The following is a 10,049-nucleotide window of genomic DNA, read 5'->3' as shown; positions in this document are numbered from 1 at the left end:
GCATGGCAAACCAGATAGGAAACATTACTACCCGAGCTAATACTACTTCATTATAAAGCTACATTGACAGAATCTTGCAAATCTTAAAGTACATTTCTCTTCTTCTCATCTCATCTCCTTTACAGATTGAGAAACTAGGGCATGTCTTCCCTGGGCCTCTTGTTCTGCCCATTATCCAGCTGCAGGCTATGCTGTCTTTTATCTGACCATTCTCTTGGCAGCTCCTCTTCACCCAGTCTCCCAAGATCTTTTCCTCATTCCATTACAAAAGGTGGACTTCTGAAGTCCTGACAGATGGCATTTGAATCAAATTCCAACCTACAAGATTGGCAGATATTAAGGGAGGCTCTTCTTTATTTCACCTTTCACAAGCCTATTTCATTTTATATCTTCTGATATTATTCTTGCTTCCGTCCACAGCATCCAGAGATTACTCAGTAACTCTGTCTTCCTCTTCAGAAGTCAGACATTTGATACTCATTTGTGTCCCTTTTGGCCCTTTTGAGTTACTTTAAGAACTGAATCATGCTTCTGAACAGGATTATTTGAGTTATAAGAGAGATTCTTTTTTATTTCTCACTTAAATTTCTTTATATGCATATAAAGAAGTCTACATTTTATTTATAGATTTATTTATTCACTTATAAAGAAATGTATATTATATACATACATTGCTTTATACACTCTCAGATAATAATTGTTTCTTCTTTATCATGTACTGTAGACTACTTCCAAGGCAATGGAAAAATGTGCAGTGACCTCATACACCTTCATTAAAAAAGGGATTAAGGCAATGAATGACTCTTACATTTGTGTAAGAAAATTCTTAAAAAGACTTTAAAGAATATTCTAGAAAACTTTTAGAAGGTCTGTAGCATGGTTCCTGTTAGGAAATGGCAGGTGAAATGGACTAAGAAGCTGACAGAAGATCACTTGTGAGGAAGCTAGACAAAGAAAGAAAGAAATAAGATGGTAATTAGCAAAGTGGAACTTATGCAGTCTTTGGCTGATGAACAGATGCAGATTGCAAAGGGATTCAAGAAGATATTGTTAGTTATAAGAGACAGGAAGCTAAATTGTAAGTACAATCTTTGAATAATTCTTTGAAAAACTATTGGTAACTGCATTTTAGGACAGAGACAATGTTGTCCTTTTATCAGAAAGGATATTATTGCCCAGGGTTACTTAATTTCAGAAAGGTAGTGCAAAACCATTTTGAAGACATAACCTGGAGGAAAGAGAAGTAGGAAGACTATAGATCTTCTTTAGAAGAAGATAGAGATAATCTTTAAGAAGTCATGCAGAAAAAAGTAATGGAAAAACAAAAGATAAGTTGGTCCTGAGAAATAAGAAGGTGTCAGAAAGAAATAACCCTGTCTGGTGTAAGAAGGGCAGAGGAAAACTCTGGTGGGTTTTCAAGTCTTTGCTATTGTACCTTGCTTGGGATAGACAAGTCCCTCTCTCACTGAAGGTCAATGACCCAACGGCTACTCTCAACCTGGTTTGGCCAGCCTATTGAAGCTGTTTTATGGAGTGTGTCCGCTGCACGTGCTACAGCTACTAGGAGTCACAGGTGAGGGCTGAGTGACAGGTGGGGACCAAAGATGGATGAGCTGCCTTAAACGCTGCCCTAAAATAAGATACCCTAAAAGGACACGGCATGCCCCTACACCAGAGGTGCTATCCCTCCCTGAACACCCCATACACCATACATCAACAATGGTGCCCACACGTCTGCCAACATGTGGCAGTACATTTCATACCAGTCACCTGCAGACACATGGTGGACAGCCCACAACCTGTTAGATGTCAAGATCCTCTTTGAACATGATGGACAAACATCACTGTACCTTGCAACAATAACGTAGCAATTATTAGGCTGTTTTGACATTGGTTACCTTGAAGGACTGGCAGTTTATACGTATTAGTGAAATTCCATTTGTCTTGTTAACTAGAATAATACACCTTTTAGGGAAAATGATATTTTTCTGTCCTTGTTTTGCAACTAAAGAAAAACAATTGTAGGCTCTTGTAGTCTATATTTTGTCCAATCAATTCTGAAACTCACAAACATATCTGTTTTCAGTAAAAGAAGGGAAAGGCTACACATTTGTGTTTTAGGCTAAATGTCAGAGGTGGTATTCAGCCGGTTCTGACCAGTTCTGGAGAACTGGTAGTGGAAATTTTGAATAGTTCAGAGAACCGGCAAATACCACCTCTGACTGGCCCGACCCCATCTATTCTCTGCCTCCTGAGTCCCAGCTGATTGGCTAGGTCTTTTTTTGTTGCCCTACACAGGAGAACAGAGCTGGAAAGCAGGTTAGTAGGGTGGGGAGGAATGGGATTTTATAGTATCCTTCCACTGCCATGCCCACCAAGCCACAGCACACCCCCAAGTCATGCCTACAGAACCGGTAGCAAAATTTTTGGAATCCCACCACTGCTAAATGTGCTTAGTTAAGTAAGATTCTTTCTTGGTTTTTAATAAATTTTGGTCAAACCAGATATTATTGATTTTGATCCCAGCCAATTGTTCCTATTAACGTCTTCTGTTTTCCAGTTTCTCATTATCATAGCTAAGTTTTAGCATGATTCAGTTGTTTAAAAAAGTATTTGCTAATGTTTCATCAGAAGGAACATTTCTGCAGAATGCAGCATTATGTGGAGCTTTACCACTATCTGACAGCTGGCTTTCTTCAATATCAGACCTCAAACATTACAGCTCAGGAGTTCCTTCACCAGAGTTCTGTGACTCTCAAGGCCTGGTTCTATTATTGTGAGATCAATGATGTCCAACCAACAACACTACTTGATGAATATTCTCAATTCATTTTTTTAAAAAGTGTATGCTGTACTTGAACTCCCCAACCAGGCAACATGGCTAAAAGAAATACCTTAACCTCAATTCAGGGAGGAAAAGCCAGGCTAAAAGCTTACTGGATTGTTAATTATTTGCATCCATGTAAATAATTAATTATAGAATCGTCTATGTCCAGAAGATTCTGAAACCTTCAATACAAGTTATTTATTTCAGGTAAGCCATTTATTATATAGCCAGCCTTTTTTTTTTTTTTTTACCCACAAATTACTTTAAAATATGAGGCTGTTCAAAATAAGTAGAATGGAATCTAATCTAACTAATCATTTTTAAAAGGTGCTCTTTCCTTTTCCTATCATATTAAGGATAATAGAAGTGATGTAACTGAATATAATTGCTTTTCACGTCATTGTATGAAAAGTATGCTCTGATTCATAAAGTAGCAATTTTGTCTTTATCTTTCACAGCTGTTATGAAGAAAAACATCAGCATACGCCTTCAAGATGTGGGAGAAATAATAACATAAAGAGATATTTCTTCTCTGATAGTGTACTCTTCTGCCTACACACTGATCTGAGCTAAAGCAAATAATTATTATAAACAGAACTATGAACTGAAACATATAATATTCAAAAGATACTTTGGAAGGATGTTATATAGAACAGTGTTGGCAACTTTTAAAGTGCTGGATGGGGAATTCTAGAGCTGAAGATCACACATGTTAAAGATGCCAAGGTTGTGAAAGAAAATAGAAGACCTGCTGTCTATTAATCCAGGCAATAGAATACATGTGTTGGATGTCATGGGACTTCTGGGTTTGTGACCCAGAAGTCCCAACTATAAGATGTGTGTTATGAGATGACAAAGGTTGAAAACTACAAAGTTAGAATATTTTAATCAATGGAAGTAACATGTGAAAAAAAAAAAGCTAAGGTTTAAAGAGAGTTGGAAGAATCATAGGAAACATAAGAAATTAATTGGATGATTATTGAAATTATGTATAGATATCATGTCAATTTCTACTTGGTGTTTTGTTTTAGATAACATAGTGCAAGCTAAAGAAGAAACTTAGTAGCTAACTACAGACATATATAGAATATGACAAATTTTAAAAAAAGATAAATACTTGCCTCATATATGGAGAAGTGGGGTATAAGATCAATGAGAGGGATGAGTATTAATCATTATTTTATACAAAATAAGCTTTAAAAGCAGAGGTGGTATTCAGCAGGTTCTGACCAGTTCTGGAGAACTGGTAGCGGAAATTTTGAGTAATTTGGAGAACCGCCAAATTCCACCTCTGACTGGATATTTTACAGTATCCTTCTCGTGCCACGCCCACCAAGCCCACAGAACTGGTAGTAAAAAAAATTTGAGTCCCATCACTGTTTAAAAGGTGTGAGACCCAACAGGTAGATTAGTCCATAAAGTAAATTCCAATGAAAGTTTAAAACACTTCACTGAGATTGGCTATAATAATAAAATCTTACAAGTCTGATTGTGCTACACTTTTCCCCTTTCTTTTACCCCAGTGGCTCAGGGAGGCGTTTATTTTGTTTCCCTGGACTTAAAGGATATTTCATCCCTCTTTGTTAATGTCATCTCCCTCAGTCTCTACAAAAGGGAAGAGGTACTGAATGAAAAAGGAACATGATGAGTCTGCAGTTTGCCAATTGTAGCAAACCAGCCCACTAGTTTCTGCTTTTTGCAAAACTGCTAATCTACCTGATCCTTCCTCTGAGATGTTGATGAAGTCAGAATTTAAAATCAGAATACAGAAATGGCAGTACTCCACCTTATGTACATCTTCACAGACATTTTCTCATGACATTCTTTCCTTACCTTTTATTTCCTCCTTCCATTAAATTAGTATGTTAAACTCTGTAAACATTTAATAATTGTGATGACTAATTTGATATCAGGTACTCAGCTAAGTTAAAAGGGAACTAATGGTCAGAACCAGCCATTATGTATGTATTTATTCAAATAATATGAAGAAGTGTAATCCGGAACAGTAAATATTATAGCCATGCTAAATAGAATGAATGGTGTTTGAGCGTGTGTTTCAGTAGGAGGTAATCACACAAGGCATGAAACTGACTGTTCTTGATCAGTAAGTAGAATTTTATTAATCTTAATGGCAGTAATAATCATGTAGGTGGAAAATGGGCAGTTGGTATTCAGTGACTAGAAGTCACCAATCTTTTGGAGAGTTCTTGATGAATTCAAGAATTGAGAAATTGCTTCTGATCTATTAGGTGTAGGAGTAACTGTGCAATTGTGATTTGTGGTTTCTAAATGGGAAGAGCAAGACATGTAATTGTTAGTCCTTTAGGAAGTGGTATGAATAAAAACAGAACAAAGTGAATAGGAACACCTAAGCACAAATTTGTCAAAACAAAATGAGGATTAGAACAAAAAAGAGAAAGAATAGAGACTTCTCTCATCAACTCCCATTATCATATTCTTTACAACTGAAATCAAACTTTTCATATACTTTATGAATTGAAACTTAACATCTATATACTACTTAAACTTTTTGTCTCTTTCTAACCTTCAATTAACCCAAAAATTGCATCATAGTGCAAAGAATTTTGAATCAATCTACCTCAAATCCAATAACTTAAAAATGCATTAAAAATTCAGAATCCATTATTCCTCTTGAATGACTATTAGGATATTACTGTAAGAAGTTTGTTCGCAAAGTTCCTGCAGCATCACCATAGTTAACTGTGGTCATGTGATCATGATTTCCAATGCTCTCTGCCAGCTTCCCACAAGCAAAATCAATGGGGAATTTTATGACATACTACACAACCCATTACCTGTTGGGTCATCATTTTGGAAATATTCCCCAAAGCCAACAGAAAATTGGAAGTCACTCCTGCTCCCACTGCTTTTTTTTTTTTTTTATCCATGCAATTCCTTCTGTTTCTCTGTTTGGGTAAGGAAATACCTCCAAAATTATGACCCAATGGGTAACAAGTTGTGCAGTACATCATAAAATTAACTGAGTAGAATTTAGAAAGTATTCTTTGCTTGAATTTAAAATGAATCTATTTTGCTTTCTATCTTACAATGTTGAAATGGTGCAGAACTCACAGACCAGTTTTATTTCCATTTAATAGTTAGCTCTACTGAAATAAATGACATTACTTAAGAACAGAATGAGAAAGTATTCTCACTTTCATAATGACAATGCACAGCATAAAATGATTAAAAGACATCCTATAAAAGTATGGAATTTACTACACAGACAGAAGAAGGCCTCTGAGTTTCTACATACAGGTTGTCCTTGTTTAACGACCACAATTAGGACTGGCTACTCAGTTATTAAGCAAAGTGGTCACTAAGTGACATTGTGACTGTGCTGATGATCTTATGTCAGTTTTCCTTTCCTTTATAGATCTGCAAAGGTTGTAAATACAAGAAGGACTAGTTGCAAAGTTACTTTTCAATTATTGTCATCACTGCGAACAACTGTCATCTGGGGCAGTTACTAAATGAGGACTACCGACACAAACACCCTAAATATAAATGATAGAAATGGAGAAATTGAAGGTGAAATAACTGAAGTAAATTAAATGGAATTTACTTCATTTTCTAATTTGGAGATTATTATTATTATATTACAGATGAATAAATACATTATTTTAAAATATTTTTTCAATGTTGTATTTCTATTCATCATGTAACAATACTCCCCCATGACAAGATAAGAACACTAGTTCACAATCAGTCAAATCTAATAAAAATACATTTTTATTCTGGCACACAGTTAATTTACCAATAAAATGGAATTAGAAGGCTTTAAAGCAATACATACTAAAATTTATCACAGAAAGCACATCTCTGTCTAAAGATTCCAGAAAAATCTAGATTTTTCTTACATATCTATGAACAGCCTGTTTATTTAATGTTTATTCCTTTTGATTAGCTTTTTCAAGAATATTAGCTTTTTCAAGAATATTGGTATATTGGTTTTTTGTGGATTTTCTTGTAAGATTTAATTCAGAAGAATAGGAATGTAGCAGGTGCCTGCAATTCATTACAAGTAGTCCTTGACTTACAACAGTTCATTTTGTGACCATTCAGTTATAATGTCACTGAAAAAGTGGCTTATGATTATTTTTCACACTTATGACTATTTCAGTGTCGCCTTGGTCACATGATCAAAATCCAAATAGATGACAAATAATTCATATTTATGAGGGTTGCAGCGTCCTCAATCCACTTTTGCGACCTTCTTATAAGCAAAGTCAATGGAGAAGCCAAATTCACTTAACAACTGCATTACTCATTTAATGTCTGCAGTGATTAACAAGTGAATCAAACAACAAGGGAAGAAAGGTCGTGAAATGTGACAAAATTCACTTAACAAATGTTTTGTTTAGCAAGAGAAATTTTGGGCTCAATTGTAGTCATAAATCAAGGAATATTTGTACAAGTCAGGAATGCAAATCATGTCACTCTGTAGGATCTTATAGTTGTTATAAAGAGGATTTCATTCCAAATCTGCTATCAGATCTGGTAAACAAATACAGTTGTTTCCATGAGTCACCAAAAAGTGTTGCATTCACACTCCAAAATGCCTTTCCAAATGAAATCATCAGGCCTCATAGATGCTATCAATATTATTTCACACATAGTTCCATACAAATTTCAAATTCTCCACACAATATTTTTATTTGAAAATTAATGGCAAGCTGCTTAACATAATTGGCTGACCCATTTCCTGAAATATAGATTTTACCAGGATTTCTGATAATTTGAAGCTTTGTTTTTGTTTTTTTTATGTGCAAGCCAAAGTATTCCTTGTGACATCCTATGGATGCAAAAATCGGAAATTAAAGAAGCAGGATAAGAAGTACAGATGACTTTGATCTTTGGTATTAGAAAAGACTCATGGGAATACTAAAAAGGTTTCCTCTATCCAGTTGTGTCTGACTTTGGGGACAGCGCTCACCACCATTTTGAACTGCTGGGTGACAGGAGTTGAGGCAGGAACATGGGAGGTCATCCCATCACACGGTGCTTGGATCTTGAACGCAGACCATTAGCTTTCCAGCTGTCAACCTCAACGTCTTTAACCACTCAGCCATCATGCCCCCCTCCCCAATACTATGGACAGCCAACCCCCACCCCAAACCGATGGATCATCAAACAAATCAATCTAGACCAGGGGTGGGCAAACTTTTTGGCTCGGGGGCCACATTGACTTTTAAAATTTGACAGACGGGCCGGGTCAGCACAAGATACGATACATATACATCAGCAGGGCTGACCCTCCCTCTTGAACCAACATCTAATTGCGGGGAGCAGACCGGCCTTCAGTCTCTTGCGAGAAACTGCTGGCTAACCCTGCAAACCGCTTGCCGAGGTGTGTGTGTGTGTGGGCTTTCGCCTGCCTTTCCCCCCGCTCCGGCCGCCAGTTGCTCCTTGGGGCGCAGCTCTTAAAAGCCTGCTCCCAGCACCCGAGCAACTTCCCAGCAACTTTCGGCTTCCTTTTAACTCGAGCCGCGCGGCGGAGGGGAAACCCGGAGCGCCGCCGGGTTGCCTCCTCCAAGCAGCCCGCCCGCCCGCTGGGCGGAACCCTTCCCGCTCCTTGGCGGGAAGACGCTCCCGCCTGCAAACTTTGCCTGTGCAAAGTTTAAGCCTGGAAGCCCCGGAAACCCGAGCAACTTCCCAGCAACTTTCGGCTTCCATTTAACTCGCAGGCGCTCGCGCCTGGCCCCGAGCCGTGTGGCGGAGGGGAAGCCCAGAGCGCCGCCGGGTCGCCTCCTCCAAGCAGCCCGCCCGCCCGCCGGGCTTCCCCTCTGCCGCGTGGCTCGGGGGCAGGCACGAGCGCCCATGAGTTAAAAGGAACCCGAAAGTTGCTGGGAAGTTGCTCGGGTGCTGGGAGCAGGCTTTTAAAGTGCCGCCCGAGCAGGACCGCCGAGCCGGGAAATGGGGCACCAAGGCAGGGCAAGGCTCCACCAGCAGCAGCCTAGCTTTAGGTGGCTCCAAGCAGCCCGCTCCAAGCAGCCCGCCCGCCCACTGGGCGGAACCCTTCCCGCTCCTCGGCGGGAAGACGCTCCAGCCTGCAAACTTTGCCTTTGCAAAGTTTAAGCCTGGAAGCCCCGGAAAAAAAAGGGGGATTGGCAGGGACTCACCTTCGGAGAAGTCGCACTCGAAGGTGATTTCGAACTCCCAGCCGAGGCCTTTGCAAAGTTCTTTTCTTTCCTACCCTGAGAGCGCTCCGCACTGTTTTGCAGCTTTGGGGGCCACGCAGCACAGGGCAATACGCCATGCCCAGCGATTTTTTTTCAGGGGCAGGCCGGATTGGACAGACCAACGGGCCGGATGTGGCCCGCGGGCCGTAGTTTGCCCACCCCTGATCTAGACATTTCACTCAAGGCACAAATGACTAAGTTAAAATGATCCTATTTGGGGCACATCAGAAAAAAGACTAGCTCCCTAGAGAAGTCTCTAATGTTGGTAAGGTGGAAGAAAAAGGAAAAAGAAGATGACTAGCAGCAATCTGGATGGGGCTCAGTTACAGTGGTGATGAATGAACTGTTGGAAGACATGAAAGAATGTGTTAGAATCATAGAGAAAATCTACATGGCCCCTAAGAACTGAAAACAACTTTATGGCAATCAATCAATCAATCAATCAATAAATAAATAAATAAATAAATAAATAGGTTCTTATGAAACAAATATTCTAATTCTACTCCAGGATAATCCCACATTTGTGATATAGGCATTGGGAGTCATTCTACCCTCATCCGCAAGATTCTGGGGTGTTGATAAAAATACTTCAGAGAGGGTTTCTATTCTTAAAGTAACTGATTTTACTTCAACGCTTGTAATGCCTGGAGATGCTTCTGATAGCCCCTATGTTACACAGAGGTTCGTGCCAGCCGAATTCCGGTTCAGCTCCTGAACAACGTTTCTGTAACCAGCGTAACCTGTACGGATTTTCCTCAGGCGGGTTTCATGAAAACGTTGCGAAAATTTACTATCGAAGGAAGTGCGAGCTCAGTGGGTGTTTTATTCTCTGAGGGGAAAAAAAACGCAACATCTTCAGACTGGATCAGTAAGATTGAGGTGTAAAGGACCAACCCTCGCTCTCTAGAGCATCGTGGGTCTCTGCTTCCATTCTGTAGTCCTCACCCGTGGTTGCCAAGTTTCTTTTTGCTTGGAACCCTGATTTTTTTTCTTTTCTTTTCCTCCGGTACAAACCGAGT

Source organism: Notechis scutatus, chromosome 3 (assembly GCF_049901735.1).
Source record: "Notechis scutatus isolate UNSWTSFEM ecotype Mainland chromosome 3, rNotScu1.2, whole genome shotgun sequence".
Lineage (NCBI taxonomy): Eukaryota > Metazoa > Chordata > Lepidosauria > Squamata > Elapidae > Notechis > Notechis scutatus.
Note: the sequence above shows the minus strand (reverse complement) of the source record.